Here is a 26,110-nt window from a genome sequence, read left to right on the forward strand (position 1 = left end):
CCGCCTACCGGACAAAAGGGACCGTTGCTGTGCACTCCAACGGTCCCTGGGGCACGTGTCCGCCAGGTGGGGGTGGGGGAGAAGCGCCACTCCTGGCGGGATCCGTTCGGCTCCCGCCCACGTGGGATGGTCGAGTCAGGAAGTTAGCTGTGAAGTTTGGGAAAAGAAAGAGAGGGACACCATCATGTTCTGGACTGATAAATGCAGTGTGTCTGCTCCCAATTATATATAGCTCAAAATGGCACGTGGGAAGGAATAAATGCATCCCTTATAATTCAGATTATCAGCAGGACTCGAAAAACAACTTCCAAAGGTTCTACCAAATAAAAGCCACCGTCAGAAGAATAGTCAATAAACTACCACGTCACCTCTGGTCACCTGGACTTACTACTTTTTCAGTTATAAGTCATTTTTGTACATGCATATTTTTCGGTTACCGCCTGATTTGTAAGTACAGGATCTGTCCTTTAAAATATATTTGTCCATGATACTCGAGCTAATGAAGATGAAGGGTACAATTTGTCCAGCTTAAAGCATGAAATCTGAAGATCACTCCAACTACTTTTATGTATTTTCCCCTTCTCTTTCTGCTTAAGGTAGTTCTTGCATAGGGACGAACTAAAATAAGATACTTCCCCAGAATTGTAAGGAATGTAAGGAAAATATCAAACTGAAATCAGTACAAATCTGTATAAACTATGGATAAAGTGAGGTATATGAACATGGTACCACCTCAAAGAAGGCTCATGAATGCTATAGACTTAAAAATTCTTTTACTAGAGATCCTACCAGCATTTTAAACACAACATAATTCAAAACAGAATTAAGAATCTTTCTTATTCCCACTCTCCCCAAACCATCTTTTTTCTACCTGCATGCACCCTGTTCCCAATATCGCTATCTTCCTTGTGGAACAGAGTCAAAGTCAGCCTTCTTTAACACCTTCCCTTCCCATAAAGCCCAAACCCAGATGTCAAGGACAGGCATTTTCACTTCTACAGTGTTAATTACATCTGCCCTCTTCCTGAACTATTATTACAGTAACCTAATTGATAATACAATATCTAGTCTATTCCCCTCAATTTCATTCATTTAACATGTTTTATTCGCACAGAACAAGTTCCAGACACCACGTGAAGCTGACGGGATCCAGTGGTAAAGCTATAAAAGGCCATATGCATTATCTTTACTGAACTGGATTTCTCCCCTGCCCCAAATCCCTGTAAGGATCTTCCTTACATACAGAATTCAGTTCCAAACTTTCTAGCTGATGTGCAAGCCCTCTACAACTCAACTTGTATCTTTCTTGCATCATCTGCAACAATACCACCAGTATATTCTGTTCCCCACAATGTAGGTGATGCCCAGCACTCTCCTGCCGTCAGGCTACATCTCTTGTTGTTCCTGTTGTTATTGTTGTTTGCTTATTTATTTGTTTGTTTATAAGGAAAATGTGGGGCTCATGCTCTACCAGCTGATCCACCAAAGCACCCCACCCCCAGGCTACCTCACATTTCAGGTGTGTGTGTGTGTGTGTGTGTGTGTGTGTGTGTGTCTTCTACCAATCTTACCCTTGAAATTTCAGTTCCCTGCTCCAAAACCCTTCTCAAACCTCCCTAATTCTAACTTTTTCTTCCCTATGTTCCCATAGCATTTTGTTTGTGTCTTTAGTCAGCTTAATTCCAGGTTTTGTGTTTGTGTATGTGTATTGTAATCTCTAATAATACAAAGATCCTGTCTTTTTCATCTCTACATCCTCCAGAGAATGGCTCAGTGCTTTGTACATAGTACGTTTTGTACATAGTTCATTTTAAATAACTGTTTGCAGAATTGATTTGTAGATGAGATTAGAACCATTCCCAAATCATGGAAGTAGGAGTATAGAGTCACAGAAGAAAGACCTTAATATGACTATGCCTAGAAAGTAATGCACTCAATTTTAAATTTTTTTTAATGTTTTATTTATTTCTAGGAGAGAGAGAGAGAGAGAGACAGAGTGAGCAGGGGAGGGTCAGAGAGAGAGGGAGTCACAGACTGAAATAGGCTCCAGGCTCTGAGCTGGCAGTCAGCACAGAGCCCGATGCGGGGCTCGAACCCACGAACCGCGAGATCATGACCTAAGTGAAAGTCGGATGCTTAACCGACTAAGCCACCCAGGCGCCCCAATGAACCCAATTTTAAGAAAATTGTGTTAACGGGTATAGTGGAAAGCAAAGGTACTTCAAATAAGGTAGACTTGGGTCTTCCTGGGCCTGCCACTTGCTAATCATGTCACTTGAAACACATTATTTTACCACATTAAGTCTCAGTCTCCTCCTTTGTAAAATATGATAATTACTCTCTAGTATACAGACTGATAATGAGATTCAAGAAAGATATTATAAAACTCCTGAAAGTAAAAATTCTTTCCTTCAAGATGAAGTAATGGTACTTAGATGGCTAATTTAATAGAGTATTTGGATAATAAAGATGTCTCTATAAAGCACTTGCCAGAGGCTAATATCCTTAGGTCCAGAGCCTACATATAGTAGGTGTCTGACACATATTAGATGGTAAAGAAATAGTATCCAAGTGAACAAATTCCAAACTCCAATCCAAACTTCTATAAGTAGTAATACACTAAATCAAGAGGAATCCATATGGCTACTCAAGTCTGATGGTTATAACACTGGAGAATACACATTTTAAATATGTTCCAATTCTATGCTCACCAGGCAACTTTTTGATTTATGACTTAAGCTTAAGTCGGTTAAGTCTTACCCTTGATATGGAAGCAATCCCCCTCTAGAGAGTTACATATCTACAATAGTAAATGAATTAAATTCTTGTTTATCCACCAGATTTGAGCATGGTAAGTCAGTACCACATAATTGCAATGAATTGATGATAGTTCTGGAGAAGTGGATTAGAAGCAGAGTGGTGAAAAGAACAGTGGAGTTCCACTCTGCCATTCACTCATAGGGTGATTTTGGCCAAGCTACTCCTCCCCACAAAAAGTCAAATTACAAAATGAGGAGAGTGGGGCACCTTTGTGGCTCCGTCGGTTAAGCGTCTGACTTCGGCTCAGGTCATGATCTCACGGTTCGGTCGGGCTCTGTGCTGACAGCTCAGAGCCTGGAGCCTGTTTCAGGATTCTGTGTCTCCCTCTATCTCTGACCCTCCCCTGCTCACACTGTCTCTCTCTCTCTCTCTCTCAGAAATAAATAAAACATTAAAAATTGTTTTCAAAAAATGAGGAGAGAGTAGCCAGAGTGAACGCTAAAATATTTCTCGCCTCTGCATCATACAGTTGACAAATTACCCACCAAAGTGACCTCCCCATGGTATCCCTCAACTGGGAAACTGACTGAAGTCAGCCAGTCCTCCTTTCACGGAGTATGATCCCAGCAATGCTAACGCCCCTGCCCCGGTTCCCACCAGCACAGGAGAAGTTAGCTTTCTAGGGCTTAACATAAAAAGAAGCAGAGTACCACCAAAGGGCAGTTTGGAGCCTTAAGTCCCAAAGTCAGGGCTTCTTTTTATAAAACCAGAGGGTGAAGTTTAGATAAACCCATGCAAAAAGCTGACTAATTTAAAAATCAGTATTTGTTCCTTCTTACTATTTTAAGATTGCTTACTCTTACACCTTCTTTTTTTCTCAAGTTTTCCAGGGGCCACTGGTAGTTTAGATGTAAACTTTTAGGTTTGGGGTTTGATTTAATCCTATTGACCACCTAAGAAGTTAGCCTCCTGCTGGTTCATAGATGCTGGTAGAAGACTTGTGGGTCAGAGACAAAGGACTTTATTACTCACAACACAGCGAACAGCAGGAGCATCATGTTTACATCAATTCACCACGCCTCCAAATCTCAGAGGTGCAATGCAGAGGGCCCATAAAGACGCCTGCCCCCACAGTGGGTTGCATGAGAGAAGAATGCTTAGCTTGGGGAATCCACTGCTTTTTATAGTAAGCAGAAGCAAGCCTGCTCTTTCTCCCAGATGGAGAGGTTAGCTCACCCCTCAAATTTACTTGCTGCAAATCAGTTTTGAGAAATAGACTAGATAAAGAGTCCTCCAGAGCTTGGACCTTTAGTATATTTAGGAAACATGCAGGAACATGAGAGACTCCTTCCATTTGAAATTCCACTCAACTCCACTGTGGAGTATCTTCCAGATAAATGTTCTGCTCCTAATCCAGTTTTATTTTTTGAATTAAAGTCAGAATGACACAAAATGTGTTCATTCTAGTCTTTTTGCTACTTTGTGGTATAGAGTTGTGAAAAGACTAAAGGCTTTGGAGCCAGAAGACTTGGTTTTGGAATCTTAGCTTTTTCCATTTACTAGTTGTGTCAGCTTGGCCACATCATTAACCAGAACCTTCATAAGGCTGAAAATTCCCCAAATGATCTGGCCTCTGCGTTTCTCTCCAGCTTTGCCTTAGAACCAACCACCTCTTTGCATTCTTTTTATAAAGACTTTTCCTTAAACAACCCATTCCCCTTCACTTGAGATCTGTGTGTACAGTTGACCCTTGAACAATGAGGGTCTTAAAGGGCATCAGCCCCCTACGTGGTTGAAAATCTGCACATAACTTTGCATCCCCCAAATCTATTTATTGTTGACCAGAAGCCTTACTGACAACATAAACAATTAGCACATATTTTGTATGTTATATGTATTATATACTATATTCTTATAATAAAGTAAGCTAGAGAAGAGAAAATGTTTTTAAGAAAATCATAAGAAAAATTATAGTACTGTACTGTATTTATGGGGGAAAAAAGTCTGTGTGTAAGTGAATGCATGATGTTTAAACCCGTGTTGTTCAAGGGTCAACTGTAATATGCTCCTCCTCCTTGCCCTAGTTAATTTCCGTTCTTATTCCAGACCTTAATTCAACCAATACTTCCTTATCTAACTTTTCAGGCCATATTCCACTCCCTAATTGTTTGCTCTCATAGCACCCTCTTCTTTTACCATTTAGGATTTATTTTGATTTACCGACCCCAAATCGTGTGATTAACTGTATGTGATTCTAGTGCAAGAGGTCTTGGAATCACTTAACTTCTCTTAGCCTCATTTTTCCCTGCTATAGAACTGAATGTTTGAATTAAAATCTCTACCTTCTCTACATGGCTCTGATTTAATTTCAAGTAAAGGGTATCCCAGGAGTTAGTATAGTGTAGGTATTACAGAAGTGAGCTCTGAAGTCCAGCCAGATTTGGTTTGAATAACTGCCCTTCCATTTGCTATCTGTAACATCTGGGGCAATTATTTGATCTCCCAGCTTTAATATCCAGGTAAAAACACAAGTGATTATCGAACTTTACCTGAACATCTTCTTATCAGCACTTAATACATGCCGGGCACATGGCATGTGCTCAGTAAACCTGTCATGGGTACTGCTGTTACACTGATTTGTATGCCCTAGAAAGCACTGCCTGGTAGAAATATAATGCAAGCCATAAACGTAATTTTACACCTCCTAGTAGACATACTAAGAAAAGTAAAAATAAGTAGGTGAGATTAATTTAAATAATATATTTTATTTAACCTAATACATGTAAAACATCATTTCCACATGTAATCCATATAAAAATATTAATGAGATATTTTATGACTTTTTTCTATTAAGTCTTCAAAAGATTGTATATATTCTACACTTACAGGACATCTCAATTCATACTATCTGTATTTCAAGTCCTCATAGCTAATGGCTACTGTACTGGACAGTGTAGCACTAGACACTTCTAGTAATTCTTTTTTTTTTTTTTTACACTTCTAGTAATTCTAATGGCTCTCCCACTTTTCCTCTGTCAGATTGTTGATCTGACCTACTTCAGCTCCTTCAACCATTTATTCAGCTTTTTCAATCAATTATTCATGAACTGAGTACTATTTTAAGTACTAGAAGGAATTACTTAACTCTAGTTTTTACTCAATATGGAATATTTCCTTCTTTTTAAAAATTTTCTTAAATGTTTATTTTAGAGAGTGGGGGAAGAGAGAGAGAGAGAGAGAGAGAGAGAGCAAGCAGGAGCAGGGAAGGGCCAGAGAGAGAGGGAGACACAGAATCTGAAGGAGACTCCAGGCTCTGAGCTGTCAGCACAGGGCCCAATGAGGGGTTCAAACTCACTGACCGCAAGATCATGACCTGAGCTGAAGTCAGATGCTTAACTGACTGAGCCACCCAGGCGCCCCTGGAGTATTTCCTTCTGAGACTGGTTAAGGGAACAAAATATCAAGGGAAACTGTTAAAATCTCTTGGTAATGGGGCACCTGGTGGCTCAGTCAGTTAAGTGTCCGACTTCTGCTCAGGTCATAATCTCACATTTTGTGGGATCAAGCCCTAAGTCAGGCTCTGTACTGACAGCTCAGAACCTGGAGCCTGCTTCAGATTCTGTGTCTCCCTCTCTCTCTGCTCTTCCCCCACTCTCACCCTGTCTCTCTCTCAAAAATAAACATTAAAAAAATTTTTTTAAAAAGCTCTTGGTGATGATCTAATAATTGCACAATTTACATATTATGATCTAAGTATGATATTCCAAAAGAAAATAAATTATAAATTCTATGTATTCCTTTCTAATCAATTTTTAAATTTCCCACATCAAAATTTAAAAGTTCAAAGATTGGTCTTCTGCATTGAACCCAGTCAGATGTAAAGACTCAGAGTTGTCATTCTCTTGATAATCATTTAAATTCAAACATACACTGTATTATGCCTTTTCTTTAGGTACTTGACCTAGCTCTATCCAGCAATTAGTGCACTTGCACTAAATTAAGGAAACCTCTCTCCTGAAGGTGGCACTGTGAACAAGGAAGAGTAATTAACCCTGTTCACTATAGAACTTATTCAGAAACTATAGGACTACATTATTAGATTAAAAAAAAATACAATATAACATGCATCTTGGTTGTTTGATGCCTTTCATAATCCTAATTGCTGTTTTTCTTTCATTTTGATTCTTCCTTTTGAGCTCTAAATTATTGTCTATTGTAACTGTGCCCATTAACTTTGTAAGTTTTTATATTAAAATATTGTTTTCTTTACCAAAAAAACCCCAAATAGCTAAAACATATTGAATGCCAGCTATGTTTAGCCACTGTCCTAAGCACTTTAAATACATTATAAGCACTTTTCTACAAACTTTGGCAGTGGAATAAAGAAAGAAACCATTTAAAAAGAGTATTTAATGCCCACTATTGCAAACTACTTGATTTTACTGGGAAATTAAGAGTTATAATAAGAGGATAAGATATGATGTTTGTCTTCATTAACTAGAGACTTGACTAAATTTTGTTAACTGCTATAAAAAGAGAAAGAAAAAGAAAAAGGAAAGGGGAAGGAAACGGAAGGGAAGGAAATGGAAGGAAGACCTCATTAAGGACATTTTCTGTTTCCTGTTCACAAACCCCAACCAGCCCTGACAAGAATCAGACCTAGCTTAGCATAGCACAAGCCTCCTAAATTATTTTGTGATCAAATATGATAAATTGTGATTCAAACAACCTGAAAGTTTACAGTTACCTTACTACTCAACAGGCTAGCAAAATGTTACAACTTCCACTTTGAGACTATGTAATTTGAATACATATGAATACATATGCCCATAAAGCCTGATTTGTATAACTAGTAGGAAAAATTTGCCCCTCAGCTGCACCATAAGACCGTCAGATCATCACACTTAAGTGAAACACTTCCGGGGCACCTGGGTGGCTCAGTCAGTTAAGCATCAGACTCTTGATTTCAGCTCCAGTCATGATCTCAGCATCCTCGGGATTGACCTTCTTGTCAAGCAGCCTGTTTGGGATTCTCTCTCTCCCCTCTCTCTCTGCCCCTCCTCCACTTGCATGCATGTACTCTCCCTCTCTCAAAATAAATAAATAAACTTAAATAAATGAAACATTTCCAACTATGCTTACCCAGTAAGCAAACATACCTGTGTAAATACAGATGCATTTAGTTAACATTTCATACAGTTCAAATTAGCAAGTGGGTCATAATTTCAACACAATTGTGTTTACATTTCAGTAATATTATATATATATAGAGAGAGAGAGAGACCTGACTTACTAGAGTAAGACAGTGAGTCAAAGTCTTAAATTCTTCTTCATGGGAATAAGAAACACACAGTAGCATACTAGTGATATGTACAGAGTCATATGACTGGCAGTTTTCTTTAGAAGTTTATGGAAATTAACAGTCACTGTAGGCAGGACTAAAGTATCAACACTCTCTCTTCTTTTGAAATGTCATAATTATGTTCAACAGACTTTTATTCTTCAAATAAACAGTACACACTACAGGGTAAGTAGAGAGTAAAATGAAATGCCTCTGGTACTCTCAGGCTAGAAGTAGAGATATACACAATAATTCTAATACTCATGGACTATGGGTGTGATGTGCATATAGGATAGTCTTTATATATAAATAAGTATATAGTCATCTGTAAGCATTCTCTTCTTAAGATTAAAAAATTTCAATTCTTGGGGCGCCTGGGTGGCTTAGTCGGTTAAGCGTCCGACTTTTGCTTAGGTCATGATCTCGCGATTCGTGGGTTCGAGCCCCGCGTCGGGCTCTGTGCTGACTGCCAGCTCGGAGCCTGGAGCCTGTTTCAGAGTCTGTGACTCCCTCTCTCTCTGACCCTCCCCAGCTCACGCTGTCTCTCTCTCTCTCTAGAAATAAATTTAAAAAAAACATTAAAAAAATTTCAATTCTTATTTCTCAGTGCTTTCTTTACTGTCCTCCTCTGAATCCTCAGGTTTCAATATTTATCACTGATGATAGAACTCCAGACTGTATCACCATTACAAAGGCCCCAAGGCTGAAAATTGGAAGAAATGCCTTACTTCCCTTAAATTCCTAGCATTTTGTTTATTTTTGACATAATTGTAGCATATTCATTATCCCACGCAGATATGTTAAATATCCATCCTTAGAGTATTGCTTAAATAAGTCATTCCACATCTGTATAATGAGATGGAGTTATTAAAATATTACAGAAATACGGGGCACCTGTCTGATTCAGTAGGTAGAATATGTGCTATTTTTTTGGTCATGTTTCACTATGATTTTTTTTTTCAAGTTTTGATTTAAATTCCAGTTAGTCAACAAACAGCATATTAACTTCAGGTGTAAAATTTAGTGATTCACCTCTTACATGTGACATCCCGTGCTCCTCACAAGTGCCCTCCTTAATACCCATCACCCATTTAACCTATTTCCACACCCACCCACCCGTCCAGTAACCCTCAGTTTGCTCTCTATAGTTAAGAGTATATTTCCTCATTTGTCTCTTTTCCCTTCCTCCATGTTCATCTGTTTGGTTTCTTAAATTCCACATATGAATGAAATCACATGGTATTTGTCCTTCTCTGACTTGTTTTGCTTAGCATAATACACTCTAGCTCTATTCACCTCATTGCAAATGACAAAATTTTTCTTTTTGCTGTCTGGGTAATGTTCCTTTATGTATATTCTAATATATATATTCCATTATGTGTATATATATGTATATATGTACATACACATATGGATGTATGTACATGGATGGATAAAGAAGATGTATACATACATATATACATATACACACACACCCCACATCTTCTTTATCCATTCATTGGTCTATGGACATTTGGACTCTCTCCATAGTTTGACTACTGTTGATAATGCTGCTACAAACATCGAGGTGCACGTATTCCTTCTAATCAGTGTTTTTGTATCTTTTGGGTAAATACCTAATAGTGCTATGGCTGAATCATAGGGTAGTTCTATTTTCAGTTTTTTGGAGGAACCTCCATACTGTTCTCCAGAGTAGCTGCACCAGTTTGCATTCCCACCAGCACTGTAAGACAGTTCCCCTTTCTGCAAATCCCTGCCAACGTGTTATTGCCTAGGTTGTTCATTTTAACCATTCTGACAGCTGTGAGAGGGTATTTCATCGTGGTTTTGATTTGTATTTCCCTGATGAGTGATGTTGAACAGTTTTTCATGTGTCTGTTAACCATCTGGATGTCTTCTTTGGAAAAATGCCTATTTATGTCTTCTGACAATTTTTAACTGGATCATTTGTTTTTTGGGTGTTGAGTTTGATAAGTTCTTTATAGATTTTCGATACTAACCCTTTATCAGATATGTCATTTACAAATATCTTCTACAATTCCATGAGTTGCCTTTTAGTTTTATTGATTGTTTCCTTCACTGTATGGAAGCTTTTTATCTTGATGAAGTCCCAATAGTTTATTTTTGCTTTTGTTTCCCTTTCTTTGGAGGAGATATCTAGTAAGAAATTGCTACATCCAAAGTCAAATCAAATGTTGCCTGTGTTTTCCTCTAGTATTCTGACAGTTTCCTGTTTACATTTAGGTCTTTAAACCATTTTGAATTTACTTTTGTGTATGGTGTAAGAAAGTGGTCCAGTTTCATTCTTTTGCATGTTGCTGTCCAGTTTTCTCAACACCATTTGTTGAAGAGACTGTCTTTTTTCCATTGGCTATTCTTTCCTGCTTTGTTGAAGTTGAAGATGAGTTGTGGGTCCATTTCTGTGTTTTCTATTCTGTTCCACTGATCTATGTGTCTGGTTGGTTTTTTTTTTTTTTAAGTTTATTTATTTATTTTACAAGAGAGAGACCACAAGCATAGTAGTGGCAGAGAGGAGAGACAGAATCCCAATCAGGCTCCTCACCATCAGCATAGAGCCCAATGTTGGACTCAGTCTCACGAACTGTGAGATCATGACCTGAGCCAAGATCCAGATTCAGACGCTCAACCAACTGTGCCACCCAGGTGCTCCAATGCATCTGTTTTTGTGCCAGTTCACTGTCTCGATCACTACAGCTTCATAGTATAACTTGAAGTCAGGAATTGTGATGCCTCCTGCTTTGCTTTGCTTTTTCACTACTGCTTTGGCTGAGTCTTTTGTGGTTCCATACAAATTTTAGGATTGTTTCTTCTAGCTCTGTGAAAAAATGCTGGTGGTATTTTGATAAAGGTCGCATCAAATGTGTACATGGCTTTAGGTAGTATAGACATTTTAACAATATTTTTTCTTCCTATCCATGAACATGTAATGTTTTTCCATTTTTTTGTGTGTGTCATCTTCAGTTTCTTTCATAAGTGTGGATTTTTAAAAAATTTTATTTGAATTTTAGTTACTTAACATTAAGTGCAATATTGGTTTCAGAAGTAGAATTCAGTGATTCATCACTTACTTACAACTCATCCCAACAAGTGCCCTCCTTAATGTCTATCACCCATCTGTGTTTTATAGTTTCAGAATATAGATCTTTTACCTCTTTGGTTACATTTATTCCTAGGTATCTTATGGTTTTTGGTGCAATTGTAAATGAGACTGATTCCTTGATTTTTCTTTCTGCTGCCTCATTATTGGTGTAGAGAAGTGCAACCTAGGGGCGCCTCAGTTGCTCAGTCAGTTAAGTGGTTAACTGTCTGACTCTTGATTTCAGCTCAGGTCATGATCTTGCCATTCGGGAGTTTGAGCCCAGCATCGGGCCCCACAATGACAGTGCAGAGCCTTCTTGGGATTCTTTCTGCCCCTCTCCTGCTCATGTTCTCTTTCTCCCTCAAAATAAATTTAAAAACAAAGTAATACAACAGATGTCTGTACGTTGATTTTGTATCCTGCGATTTGATTGAATTTTTGGTGGTCTTTTGGGTTTTCTTTTTTTTTTTTTTAATTTTTTAATGTTTATTTCTAAGAGAGGGAGAGAGAGAGAGAGGAAGAGAGAGACAGAGTGTGAGTGGGGGAGGGGCAGAGAGAAAGGGAGACACAGAATCCGAAGCAGACTCCAGGCTCTGAGCTGTCAGCCCAGAGCCTGATGGGGGGCTCTAACTCACTCTGTGAGATCATGACCTGAGCCAAAGTGAAACGCTTAACCAACTGAGCCATCCAGGTGCCCCATGGGTTTTCTATATAGAGTATCTGTCATCTGCAAATAGTGAAGGCTTGACTTTTTTCTTCCCGATTTGGATGACTTATTTCTTTTGTGTTTTGTTTTGTTTTGTCTGATTGCTGAGGCTAGCCTATCCAGTACAATGGTGAGAGTGGACATCCCTGTCTTGTTCCTAACCATAGAGGAAAAGCTCTCAGATTTTCCCCACTGAGGATGATATGAGCTGTGGGTTTTTCATAGATGGCCTTTATTATGTTGAGGTGTGTTCCTTTTATCCCGATATTGTTGAGGGTTTTTATTAAGAATGGATGCTGTACTTTGTTAAATGCTTTTTCTGCATCTATCGAGAAGATCATATGGTTCTTAGAACATTTGATCTTTGATGTTCAGGTTGTGAGTTCAAGCCCTGTGATGGGTGTAGAGTTTACCTTTAAAAAAATATTTCAGAAATAAAAGTCACAAAAGATCATATTGTTGGGTAGGAAAAAATGAGTGCACAGTGGGTATGATTTCTGTTCTTTAAAGTATGTATTTGTATGTTTATATATACAAAAATGGAAGTCCCCATCAAAGCAGGGGTAATACAGGTGTTTTGTTACTCTTTTTATTTGAAGTTATTGATTTTTTAACAAGAAAAAATGCTTCGTTTTGTAATAAAATTCTCAGAATTAAAGGAAATTTTAGGAGCTTTGTTTATTACCATAAGGACTAATCTAAAGAAGTAGAAATTGTATATATGAGAGATTTCATACATTTTTAAGACTTTTCAGCCATTTTTAAAATAGACAAAATTTACAGACTAAATCACAAAAATCAGATCCCAGCACAGAGTGGGCAGGTCAGGCTGTGTCCCTAATTGATACATAATTATACATAAGGATACGATTGGGGAGTCACCTTCCCTTCAGATTATACAAGTTCTTTTGGTTTTTAAGATCTCTCTTTTAAGCATGGAAATTCCTTGGCTCCATCACATTATTAAGTGATATTTATTGACATCTTAGCAGAACTTAGGTAAAAGCAAGACTGAAATAGAGTTAAATCCTGGGTACCACGAAGTGAAGGAAGGGTAAGGAGCATGACAGACATCAGGAGTTTTGAGGGTCAAAAACATGCTGCTTAAATTTTGCTGAGGTGGACGAAATGTAAATTTCCCAAGTATTTGTATTATCAAGTGAGAAAATGTTAGTAAGAGTACTTTAAGAATGTTAGATAGAGCTCTCTGCAAATAATGGGTAACATTTACTGAGCTCTAACGTGACCATTGTACTTATTCCCATTAACATTCAATTATGCAAAATCTAATGGATATCCACCGTGAGTGAAGTAGGAACTACCAGTGTCTCCATTTTCCAGATAGGAAACTAAGGCATGGAGAGGTTAAAGAATGTGCTGGATCCCACAGCTAGTAAATGATTGAGCTAGGACTAAGACTCAAATGGTCTGCTTCATTAACAGCTCTTAATGTTTTTGCTTAAATGTAAATGTTAGAGGGGCGCCTTGGTGGCTCTGTTGGTTAAGTGTCCAGCGTCACCTCAGGTCATAATCTCACAGTTCATGGGTTTGAGCTCTGCTAGAGCTCTGTGCTGACAACTAGCTGAAGTAGCTGGAGGCTACTTCAGATTCTGTGTCTCCCTCTCTCTTTGACCCTCCCCTGCTCACGCTGTCTCTCTCTCTCTCTCTCAGAAATAAATAAAAAACATTAAAATAAATAGATGTTAAAGTTTTTTGTTGCTCTCTTCACAGGTATTAGGGTGTTTTTTGCTGTTTTTTTTAATGGCTTTATTGAGATATAATTCACATAGCACAAAATTCACCCTTTTAAAGTATACAATTCAATGGTTTTCGGAATATTCACAGAATTGTGTAGGCATCACAACAATAATTTTAGAGCATTTTGATGAACCCAAATATATCCCTTACCCTTTAGCAGTCACCCTGTTCCCTCTAGGCAAGGGTTGCCCTAGGCAACCACCAATCTATTTTCTGTCTCTTTGGATTTGCCAGTTCTGGACATTCCCTAAGAATAGACTCATTCAGCATGGTCTCTTGTGACTGGCTTCTTATGTTTAACAGAATGTTTGCCAAGTTTATCTGCATCATAGCATATATCAGTTCTTTATTCTTTTTTTTAATTTTTGAGAGAGACAGAGTGTGAATGGGGGAGGGTCAAAGAGAAAAGGAGACACAGAATCTGAAGCAGACTCCAGGCTCTGAGCTGTCAGCACAGAGCATGACATGGGGCTCGAACTCACAAACCACGAGATCGTGACCTGAGCCGAAGTCAGATACTTAACCCACTGAGCCACCCAGGTGCCTCTCTTTATTCTTTTTTATTGCTTGACAATATTCTATTGCAGGGACACACTACATTTTATTTATTGATCAGATGGTAGACATTTGGTTTTTTCTACCTTTTGACTATATGAATAATGCTGCTATGATTGTTCATGCACAAGTTTTTGTATGGACATGTTTTTGTTTCTCTTGGGTAGATATCTAAAAGTAGAATTGTTGGGTCATATGGTGCCTTTTTGTTTAACCTTTAAGGAACTGCCAAACTGCTTTCCAAAGTGGCTGTACCACTTTACATTGCCATCAACATTATAAGAGGATTCTAATTTCTTCATATTCTCACTAACACTTTTTATCTGTCTTTTTTGTTATAGTAATCCCAGTAAGTGCGAAGTGGCATCTATCCCACTGTGGTTTTGATTTGCATTTTCCTAATGGTTACTGATGTTGAGTATCTTTTACTAATATGCCATGATATGATTATTTCTAAAACTTAGGGGCTCCTGAGTGGCTCAGTCAATTAAGTGTCCGGCTCTTGATTTTGGCTAAGGTAATGATGTCACAGTTTGTGAGATCAAGCCCCACTTCTAGGCTCTGCACTGATAGGGTGGAGACTCCTTGGGAATCTCTCTTTCCCTCTCTTTCTGTCCCTCTCCTGCCTGAGATCAATCTCTCTCTTCTCTCTCTCTCTCTCCCTTTCAAAAATAAATAAACATTTTTAAAAATAAATAAATAAAACTTAGAAAATCAAGACTTGAGCCAATAGTAATATGGGAAATACCCCAACCTGGGAAAGATCAAGCTCCTGACAACAGGATTTTGGTTTCATTCATCTTGGAGACTTTCACAGCACAGTAGAGGTGTTCCAAAAACGTGTGCTGAGTTGCACTCCTGATGATCTTTTAAGTCAATCATTTCACAGAAGGTATGCACAAGTATTAAGAACTTTTCCAAGTAGAGTGTATTTCAATTAAGGAAGCATCACACTACCTACATTTCCTACATCGCATCAATTGGCATGATGGGAAACAAGACTAGAAACAGCCAGCACTATAATAGTGTAATAAACAGAGTCTCTCTGAGGTAGAAAGTCTATATTTGTAAGAGTAAACTTTAGAGCAGATGTAAACAGACTGTGAATTCTGTAGTTCGCATATCAGTTCAGACACAAAGAACTAATCAGTTTCACATGGTCCAGTGTAGATGATCAAGGAATACAGAAATGGGCCAAGAATGACACAAAAAGGGGATTTTTTAAAGAAGAGGATTGATCAAGGACAGGTTATAGGAAGCAGTCTGGCCCAGGGCTATGTCCTCACCCTCCTGAGAAATGATGAGTTGTTAACAGCAAATACACACCGAAGCTATAGGCCCTTTGTCATCTGCCTGTAGACATGCATACCATTGTTTGTAATTTATGTATGATTTACTTCATAGTCTGTAGATTCTCTTCTTTTCGGACAGTTTTCTTTAGAACTTCTCAAGGTAAAAGAATCTAAAAAACTGGGATGTCTGAGTGGCTCAGTTGGTTTAGTTGCCTGACTCTTGATTTCGGCTCAAGTCAGGATAACACAGTTTGTGAGATTGAGCCCTGCATCAGGCTCTGCACTGACAGAGTGGAGGTTGCTTGGAATTCTTTCTCTCTCCCTCTCTTTCTGCCCCCACCCCTGTTTGCACTCTCTTTCTCTCTCTCATAATAAATAAATAAACATCAAACAAAGAATCTAAAAAACAAAACAAATGAACAAACAACAAACAAACAGATAAACAGACTTATTAATACCGAGAACAACAGGGAAAGTGTAAGGGAATTGGTAAAATGGGTGAGTGAAGGAGATTCAAAAGTACAGACTTGCAGTTATAGGTAAAATCTTGGGGATGAAAAGTACAGTATAGGGGATAGAAGCAATATTACAATATACTTATTGTGGTAAGCATTTCATGATGTATATAATTGTTGAATCACTATATTGTACCCCTGAAACTAATTTAATATATGTCAACTAAACTGCATTTTTAAAAAAAGAGAATCTCTGGGATTCCTGGGTGGCTCAGTCGGTTGTATCCAACTTTAGCTCAGGTTAAGAGCTCACGGTTTTTGAATTTGAGCCCAGCATCAGGCCCTCTGCTCGCCCTCTCTCTGCCCTTCCTCTGCTCGCTTGCTCTCTCTCAAAAACAAATAAACATTTAATTAAAAAAAGAGAGAGAGAATCTCTTCAGGTACTTTTACTCTAAATAAGTAGAGCCAATAGCTATTCATAGATACCATCCTGGACAATATCATATGTTCAGCCAAAATCTTCTCACTGTAACTAAATAAAAACAAAAGAAACAAAATTGAATTAATGAAAGCAAACCTAGGTTAAGTCACTATTTAATTTACCTGACGAATTGAAAATCCTCTGTCAACATTATATACCAAAGTAGGTTCCATAAGATAGTCTGATAAAATGCCAATAAATATACATTTAACAGAATAAGGACTTTATTGTTTAATTATAACAAAAACCAGGTTGTATTTTTTGTATTTGGACAATTTTAATTTGTCATTCTAATTCCATCTAGGGGTTCCATTTAGTTGAAAGATTTTCAATCTAACTACAAGTCTTTTTCCTTCCAGTATCAATCTATTAAATATTTTTGCTCCATCATGTAGCTGGCTTTCAGGTGCTTGAAGTATTTGGTTCAGAAGGTGAAATACTTTTTTTTTTTTTAATTTTTTTTTTAATGTTTTATTTATTTCTAGGAGAGAGAGAGACAGCGTGAGCAGGGGAGGGTCAGAGAGAGAGGGAGTCACAGACTCTGAAACAGGCTCCAGGCTCTGAGCTGGCAGTCAGCACAGAGCCCGACGCGGGGCTCGAACCCACGAACCGCGAGATCATGACCTAAGCAAAAGTCGGACGCTTAACTGACTAAGCCACCCAGGCGCCCCAATACTTCTTGAGTACATCGCTTTCTAAACTAAACTCTGAAACAAAAGCCATTCCCTTCTTATAAATGTCACTTTCAGATGTTCGAATTTCTTTACACCACAATGATACAAAGATTTTTCTATAATATAGCTATTGTCATTATTCACTTAGCAACTTTGAATTCATTTTAAAATTCCCATGAAAGTAAGCTTAACACATAAATCCATTCCCTTAGTCTCTGTCTCCTGCCAAGTTCCTCTGCACTTATTCTCATCTTTCCATTCCCTCCCCGTAGCAGAGGTCTCCATTCCTGGTATACATGCATTATGGTTAAGCCACTTATGTGGAGTGTTTACTCTTAAGAATAGGTATCTGCAGAACTTTCCAAATTTAAGTGCAAACATGTCTTGCTTTCAATCCAGAAACAAAGAACCTAACACTAAAGTTTCTCTAAGTAGTAACACCTGAAAGTTTCTTTATGCATTGAATTTGCTATTTTACGTTTTGTTTGTTCAGTATTTGCGCTCATCTTGTCAAAGTAACATTCTGATTTTACTTTTTAGTTTTTGCTAATTGATGGTTTTCCTAAGCATTGCAGAAAACATCTAGCTTTAATTTCCTGGAACACCAGTATATTATGTTTAAATTTTATTATTCAAAGACAGCAAAAGTTTAAACTAGAGAAATCAAAATGGGAAGGATTTTTTCTTTAAAGACTTAACATTTATTGGGGTGCCTGGGAGGCTTAGTCGGTTAAGCGTCCGACTTTGGCTCAGGTCATGATCTCACAGTCTGTGGGTTCAAGCCCTTCATTGGGCTTTGTGTTGACAGCTTGGAGGCTGGAGCCTGCTTCAAATTCTGTGTGTGTGTCTCTCTCTCTCCACTACTCCCTTGCATGCACTCTTTCTCTCTCTCAAAAATAAATAAGACGTTTAAAAAAAATAAAGCCTTAAAATTTACGAAGAGATAACTAAATATAACAAGACTATTGAAGTAGAGACAAACCTAGGAATCGGTGGTAGAGGCAGTTTCATTTATTGATTTGCTATGAGAAGTTGATGATGTTGAATCTTTTTTTACTTCAACTGTAATAAGAGTATTAGCATATTCACTAAACTAAATATACAAAAATAAATAATAATAATAATAAGATACAGAGAATCTCATTGCAAAGTTTCAAGTAAAAGCCAAATATTAATAAAATGAAAGCAAACATGATAACATTATTTTGCTCACTTTTGTTTGGGCACAGACCAAAAAAAAAGACATCACGGAGAAAGACGTATACCATATGATTTCATTCATATGTGGAATCTAAGAAACAAAATAAACAAAAGAAAAAGAGAGAGAGAAACCAAAACACAGACTCCTAACTATAGAGAACAGGGGGTTGTCAAAAGGTAGGTAGTGAGTGAAATAGGTCAAGGTTATTAAGAGTACACTTACCTTGATGAGCATTGAGAAATATATGGAATTGTTCAATCACTATATTGTACACCTGAAACTAGTATATACAACACTGTATGTGAACTACACTGGAATTTAAAAATAAATAAATAATAAAAATTAAATTAATAAAAAATACATGCCAATTTAGGTTTAGAAAGAATACTGAGTCTTACAGACCAAGATAATTTTTACTATTGTCTTCGTTTAACCTGTAAAGGAAATAGCTGATAGAATGGATGGATGAATGGATGAATAGATGGATTCATGAATAGAGAGAGAGAGTGACAGCATTAAGATATAAATGTTATGGGGAAAAGAGACAAATCTCTCCTGCAAAAGAACTCCAAACAATTTGTATAGATACTCTACCCCAAAGGAGGGACAGTACAACTCCTCACTTCTTAAGGAAGGGCTACATGCACTAGACTTTCACAGGGAAAGAAGGAAGAAAGAGTCGCCTTATAGTGAAGGAACCTGATGAACACGACAAAGTCAGGTGACCAAAGGCAACAATCAACACTCATATGTTATGTTGATAGAATGTACCCTTGTTATGATATGATGAAAGTGGAACTTTGCCTATAGGACCTTCCTCCAAAACAACACCTTACCCTGCTCTAATCATGATAAAAACGTTAGATACATTTCAGTAGAGGGGGACATTTTATAGATTTTTTATTTTTTTTAACATTTATTTAAAAAGCTTTTTTAGTGTTTATTTATTTTTGAGATAGAGAGAGACAGATCTTGAGGCAGGGAGGGTCAGAGAGAGAGGGAGACACAGAATTAGAAGCAGGCTCCGAGCTGTCAACACAGAGCCTGATATGGGGCTTGAACCCACAAACCATGAGATCATGACCTGAGCCGAAGTCAGACGCTTAACCAACAGAGCCACCTGGGCGCCACATAATGTTTATTTATTTTTGAGAGACAGAGAGCGACAAAGAACAAGCAGGGGAGGGGCGGAGAGAGAGGGAGATACAGAATCTGAAGCAGGCTCCAGGCTCTGAGCTGTCAGCACAGAGCCAAACATGAGGCTCGAACCCACAAACCGTGAGATCATGACCTGAAATGAAGTTGGACACTTAACCAACTGAGCCACCTAGGCGCCCCGAGGGGAACATTTTAAAATACATCTGACCAGGGGCGCCTGGGTGGCTTAGTCGGTTAAGCTTCCGACTTAGGTCATGATCTCGCGGTTCCTGGGTTCGAGCCCCGCGTCGGGCTCNATAAAATAAAATACATCTGACCAGTGCTCCTTAAAACTGTAAAGGGTGTCAAAAACAAGGAGGGTTAGAAACTGCTACAAAGTAAATATAAGGAGTCTTAACAACTAAATGTAACTGGTATTTTGGATGGGACCCCAGAACAGAAAAAGGACATTAGGTAAAGACTGGGGAAATCTGAATAAAGTATAAACTTTTATTAATAATAACTCCATATGGCTCATTAGTTGTTAACAAATGTACTATACTAACATGTCAGTATGGAAAATTGTATTCCAGGAGATATCTGGGAACTCCATATATCTTAATTTTTCTGTAAACCTAAAACTATTCTAAGAGTCTATTTGAAAATATATGTAAATGTTACATATGTCAAGCCAAAGCCAATATGTCAAAATATCATAGTCTAAATTCAACAGATGTCTATCTGTTCAACTCATTTATGATACATCTTGTTGATACCAAAGAAAAGCAAAAGAAAAGTAAAGTAAAAACTTAATTAAGTCAGATTCAGAGTATGTACTCAAAATGTGAATGACTGGCTCTCTTTTAGAATTTTCAGAAGATTGAATATGGTTGCTGGAGAAGTTAGCTCAGCTGCAGTAAAAATGAAACTATATTCATTGGTTTTACTTCTTCCTTTCTGATCCTTGTGACTTTTATTTCTTTTTCTTACCTTATTAAACTGGCTAGAACTTGCAGTACACTGTTATCTAAAAATGAGCTTTTTCATAGATGAGAATTTTTATGGGGGGGAGACACTGTACTGTTAGGCTTATAGGTGTATAGCTATATGTATTAATGAAATGTATATAAAAGTAGCAGAAAGACAAGGAGATGATCTTCATAATTATTCAGAGTTTTAGAAGTTTTATCTGTATTCACTCAACATTAAGTAGATTGTAATCAACTGAAGAGGCACATTTTAATCCCTAAATTAGCAACTACTTAAAAGATGCAAAAAGATACAACTAAAAGGCCATCAGAGAAATTAAAATGGAACACTAAAAAAAACTGGTTAAAAGATGGCAAACAAGAAGGAACAGAGGAACCAAAAAGGGAAGTGTATATAAGACAAATAAAAAACAGATGGCAAAATGGCACAGTTAAGTTAAACTGTAACAATAATTACATTAAACATAAGTGAGCTAAATATTACATAAAAAGGCTGGTGTTGTCAGACAAGATACAAAAGCAATAACCTCATATATGCTCTATACATATCAGGTAAGTTGGAAATAAACACAAGAAAAAATATTTGATGCACACACTATATATAGAAGAACAAGGGTAACTATGTGAATATCAGGCAAAGTGGACTTCCAGACAAGAACATGACCATAGTTAAAGAGAAACACCATAATAATAGAAAGGGCCAATACATTTAAATATATATAATAATTATAAATACATGTGCCTTAATATATGTGCCTAATAAACTTCACCATATGTGAAGCAAAATTGACAGAATGAAAGGAAGAAATAGATAACTCCAAAATTACACTTGAAGATTTTAATAGTATTTGATAAGAAGGAGGAAACAAAAATCAGTAAGGATATAGATAATCTGAACAAAAATATCAACCACTGTAATCTAATTAACTATTAAAGAAGTCTGCTCTCAATAACTTGAAAATACACATTATTTTCAAATCATATGTTACATGCACCAATTTAGAACATAAGCATGCCATTAAACAAATCTCAGTAGACTTCAAAAGATCAAAATCTTAAATAGTATGTTCTTTAACCGAAGCAGAATTAAATGTTGATGCTATCACAAAGAGTTAAAGTAGAGCCTTTGCAGGTATGGGCCACCTGTTTGGTACTGTTTCCAAACCTCCCAAGGGGATTCTAATGACAGTCAGTGTTAAAAACCAGTGACTTTGTCATATGGAAGCAACTAGCAAGGTAAACAGCCAAAAGAGATTTAAAAAATGGTTGCATCTTGTGTGTACAGTGACAATGGGAGAAGCAGATCATTACTTCTCATATACATTCCCTATTTAATTTTTTTAACTGTGTGTGCATTGCTTTGATAAAAGTTCAAATTTAATACTTAAAACTTCTTTCTCTGAGGTGTGGTCTCCAAGTTCCTTTTTGTAAGTGGATTCTCCACTGTTATTCTCGATGTCTGATCTCTCTTTTTACCAAGGCACCTATTCCAATTTTAAATTACATATTTATGTGTTTGCAGGTTATTGTTTGTCTCACTCCGTAGCCTCCAAGCTCCAAAGGGGCAGATCAACATCTGTTGTATTTACCGGTATATACCCAATACCTAGCCCACAGCAGGTATTGGGTATATACTGGTTAAATTAGTGAAGTGTTAAATGCCTGGGTTTATTTTTCACTTCTACAATAAATATGGATTACCATTATAATACAGTATAATGTATAATGTTATAAAAAGTAAAATAATAGGGGCACCTGGGTGGCTTAGTCGGTTAAGCGTCCGACTTTCGCTTAGGTCATGATCTCGCGGTTCGTGGGTTCGGGCCCCGCGTCGGGCTCTGTGCCGACTGCCAGCTCAGAGCCTGGAGCCTGTTTCAGTCTGTGACTCCCTCTCTCTCTGACCCTCTCCTGCTCTCTCTCTCTCTCCTAGAAATAAATAAAACATAAAAAAAAATTTAAAAAAAAGTAAAATAATGTATTTTTAATATGATATATAAATCAGAGTGAATGTGGTATCCACATTCATGTCTGCTTAAATTCCTTTCCTGATTCAGTCATTTAAGTTGAAAGAAATATGAATCCAACCTTCAAGACTCATTTTACATTGATTATATCAGGCTTTCTTGTTTTCTAAGGTCTTACGCTCTTATACATTCTTACTCAAAAATTTTTTCAAATATTTTTATAAACTGTAAATATTCGTAGGGAAGATGGATGGGGCGCCTGGGTGGCTCAGTCAGTTAAGCCTCTGACTTCGGCTCAGGTCATGATGTCACCATTAGTGGGTTCAAGCCCCGCACTGGGCTCTGTGCTGACAGCTAGCTCAGAACCTGGAGCTTGTCTTCGAATTCTGTGTCTCACTCTCTCTCTGACCCTCCCCTGCTAGAGCTGTCTCTCTCTGACTCTCAAAAATAAATAAAAAACACTAAATTTTTTTTTTTTAAATTGGGGATTCTACTTCTTAAAAAAAGATTTGTAGGGAAGATGGAGACATTAAGATTTAATTTGGGGGGCACCTGGGTGGCTCAGTCAGTTAAGCGTCCCACTTTGGCTCAGGTTATGATCTCACAGTTGGTTCGTGTCAGCTGTGCTGACAGCTCAGAGCCTGGAGCCTGCTTTGGAGTCTGTGTCTACCTGTCCTCTGCCCCTCCCCTGCTTGTGCTCTTGGTCTCTCTCTCTCTCTCAAATAAATTATTATTCAAATAAATAATTTAAAATTTTTTTAATTAAAAAATAAAAAGATTAAACTTTCGTGTTTATTTTTTAATGTTTACTTATTTATTTTGAGAGAGAGAAAAGGCGGGGCAGGGGCACACAGAGAGAAAGGGCACACAGAAAAAAATCCCAAACAGACTTCCCCTGTCAGCGCAGAGCCCAACGAAGGGCTCAGACTTACTAACTGTGAGATCATGATCTGAGCGAAACCAAGAGTCAGATCCTAGGGTGGCCTGGGGAGCTCAGTCGGTTAAGTGACAGACTCTTGATTTCTGCTCAAGTCATGATCTCACCGTTTGTAGGTTTGGTTTGTGGATTCAAGCCCTGTGTAGAGCTCCATGCTGTCAGGCTGCTTGGGAGTCTCTGTCTCCTCGCTCCTTCTCTTTCTGCCCCTCCCCTGCTCATGCTCTCTCTCTCTCTCTCTCAAAATAAAGAAATAAACACTTAAAAAAAAAGTTGGACACTTAACCCACTGAGCCACCCAGATGCCCCATAAACCTTCATGTTTAGAAGTAACTCTATATGTGTATTGCTTTCAAATAGTAAATGATTTGCTAATTTTCTGTGTTTTCGGAAAGATTAATTTTTGGTCTGTTCACAGAAAAACCTCTCTCACTTACTTCTTTGTTCTATGTGATGTACTTTCATCTCCAGTGACACCAAATTGACCTGAGATTCATGGGCAGGATGACAGCTGTTTCAACCTAGTGACCTTTGGAAAACATCTCCCTCCCTCCCATTCACTGCCCCAAATACAGTGAATGAGGAAAGCCAGTCAACAGTAAGTTTTTTGGATTATTGTATTTCTTCAAATGTTACTAATATTCGCAAGGAGAAGATGCCTTAATATGGGTCATAGCCTTATAAATGTCCTTTTATTCACACCAAATCATGAGCAGGAGGCATCCAAGTTTGTGATGGACCAGCTTTGATGTTGCAGCACATATGCACGGCCCTCCATGATGAAGAGCACGCGTTTGCCATCCACACTTCATGTCAAACCAAGTAGCACATCCATTTGTCAACAGAAGCTACACTGTCTATGCCGTGTTTTAAAAGTTAAGCAACACATTATTTCCCTTGGAATTAAGTGAAGTTGAAGATTTTCAATAGGCAGATGCGATTTGATTGCCTAGTATATACAAACATTAATAGCAATTAAAGCAATGGGAATTTTTAAAGTTTGTCCTTTTATCCCAAAAACTAACAACTCCAAAAAGAAAAGAAAAGCAAAAATGTTTAAAGCTACGGAATAATAAAATTAAATGGTAGCATAAGGAGTCTGACTCTTGTAAATGTGTTCTTAGGCGAGTCTACACTGCAGGTGTTCCGACTTCAGTGCCAGTGGAAACTGCTGGTTACCCTCACAGCCTTGCAATCACTGAAGAAGAGTTGTTTGACGCAGGCACCAGCTCCTTGACGCTCAGCACTAACCCTGGGTCCTCCTCCTCTTTGTACTGGGAAAACAGGACAGGGGTTGCCTGCTCTTTTGTCAGTGACTTTCTGCTGATTGTTTCTTGGGGGCAAGTTAAGGTTTTTGTTGTTTTTGTTTTTTCTGAACCTGAACTGCAGGAACTTTATATAGAAGCTGATGAAAGGAATTCTGAACTGTCCAGTGTACTTTTTGAGTCCATTTGTTAGACAAAATATGAGGAAATGTGGTGTATTTTATCACTCTTTTTTTTTTTTTGCTTTGTTTCTAAGTGGCTATTTAAATACAGATAACAGCACGTAGGACAAACTGGAGGAGCAGGTCCTGCCGCGCCCGCCTGCCTCCCCTGCTACCTGATATCACCACTCAGATGACAGAATGGGTGATGTGGTGGAACACAGCTGGAAACTTGCCCTCGCTGAGCCCACAAATGCAAGAAGGAGACCTCATGTTGAGAACGGTGAAGGTTGGGACAAATCACTACTTGACATACGCCACTCACATAATTTCACAACCCAGTGGAAAAAAGAACCCCACACAAACAAGGAAATAGAAAAAAGGTCATAGTGAAGGCACTCTGTAACACGTAAGTTTTTCTTAGAAGATCAACCTTAGAACTAGAAGACATGAATGTGCACCTCAGTTTTATCTACGGAAGTCAAATAGATAGTTTTGCTTTTACCAAGATTTCTCAATTGGCTTCTGGTGTGTATGTGTGCAGGTGCGCACACACACATACACATATGATATATATATATACATATATACGTGTTACATATATACATACACACAAATATATATACTTTTTCACATGAAATATGCCGTTTTCCTAAAACGACTTATGTTTCTATCAACAAAGTTTGCTTTTTGTGTGATTATTCTGTTCAGACATATAAAACTCTATACAATCAACATAAAATAAACCATATATCTTATGAAATTATATGAATGATCATTACAAACAAATGTGTTTAGCACCTGTTTTGAGATAGCCCACTGCCTCTGAGGATCTTCATTTTTCTCCACTTTATTGCCCTAAGGCAAGTGTTTTGGCCATCTCTCCTAACTTTATATTCTGGCACCCAGGATACAATTTTCAACAGTAAAAAAAAAAAAAAGGGTCCTTTCAGGATCAGGGGAAGTTGAGTGATGTAATGAAACATTCATCCAGATGCCTGGCTTCTGGACCTACAATCTATAAACGACTAGTGAGAAAGACTGGAAGTTCCCAATAATGCTTCTGGTTATAGAAAACTAATCTCTTAACGGCTCCTTTCCCTTTTTATAAAACTAGGGCACTATACAGTTATAAAATAGCTAAAGGATTTCCAAGTCCTTTCCAGCTCTAAAAGTACATAATTCAAAGCTACTAAAAATAAACACTTTTAAAACTGAGATTTATACGTGTGTTTACACGCACACATACAACATACACTGTGGAAGGGGAGGGAATATATAGTGCTCTATACCAGGACTTTGCAATATATCATTATTGAGATGTTTTTTGTTTCTGG

At 37.8% G+C, this 26,110-nt stretch overlaps 1 long non-coding RNA gene across 1 annotated transcript; it reads left to right on the forward strand.

The window, feature by feature from the left end:
- Nucleotides 1-108: 108 nt before the first annotated feature.
- LOC144239016 (uncharacterized) lies at nt 109-25,510 on the forward strand. Its single transcript, XR_013337292.1, has 3 exons — nt 109-447; nt 23,819-23,945; nt 24,869-25,510. It is a non-coding gene; the product is annotated as an uncharacterized LOC144239016 (long non-coding RNA).
- The last annotated feature ends 600 nt before the right edge of the window (nt 25,511-26,110 follow it).

The sequence above is a fragment of the Crocuta crocuta genome, unplaced genomic scaffold (assembly GCF_008692635.1).
Source record: "Crocuta crocuta isolate KB4526 unplaced genomic scaffold, BGI_CrCroc_1.0 scaffold107, whole genome shotgun sequence".
Classification (NCBI taxonomy): Eukaryota; Metazoa; Chordata; class Mammalia; order Carnivora; family Hyaenidae; genus Crocuta; species Crocuta crocuta.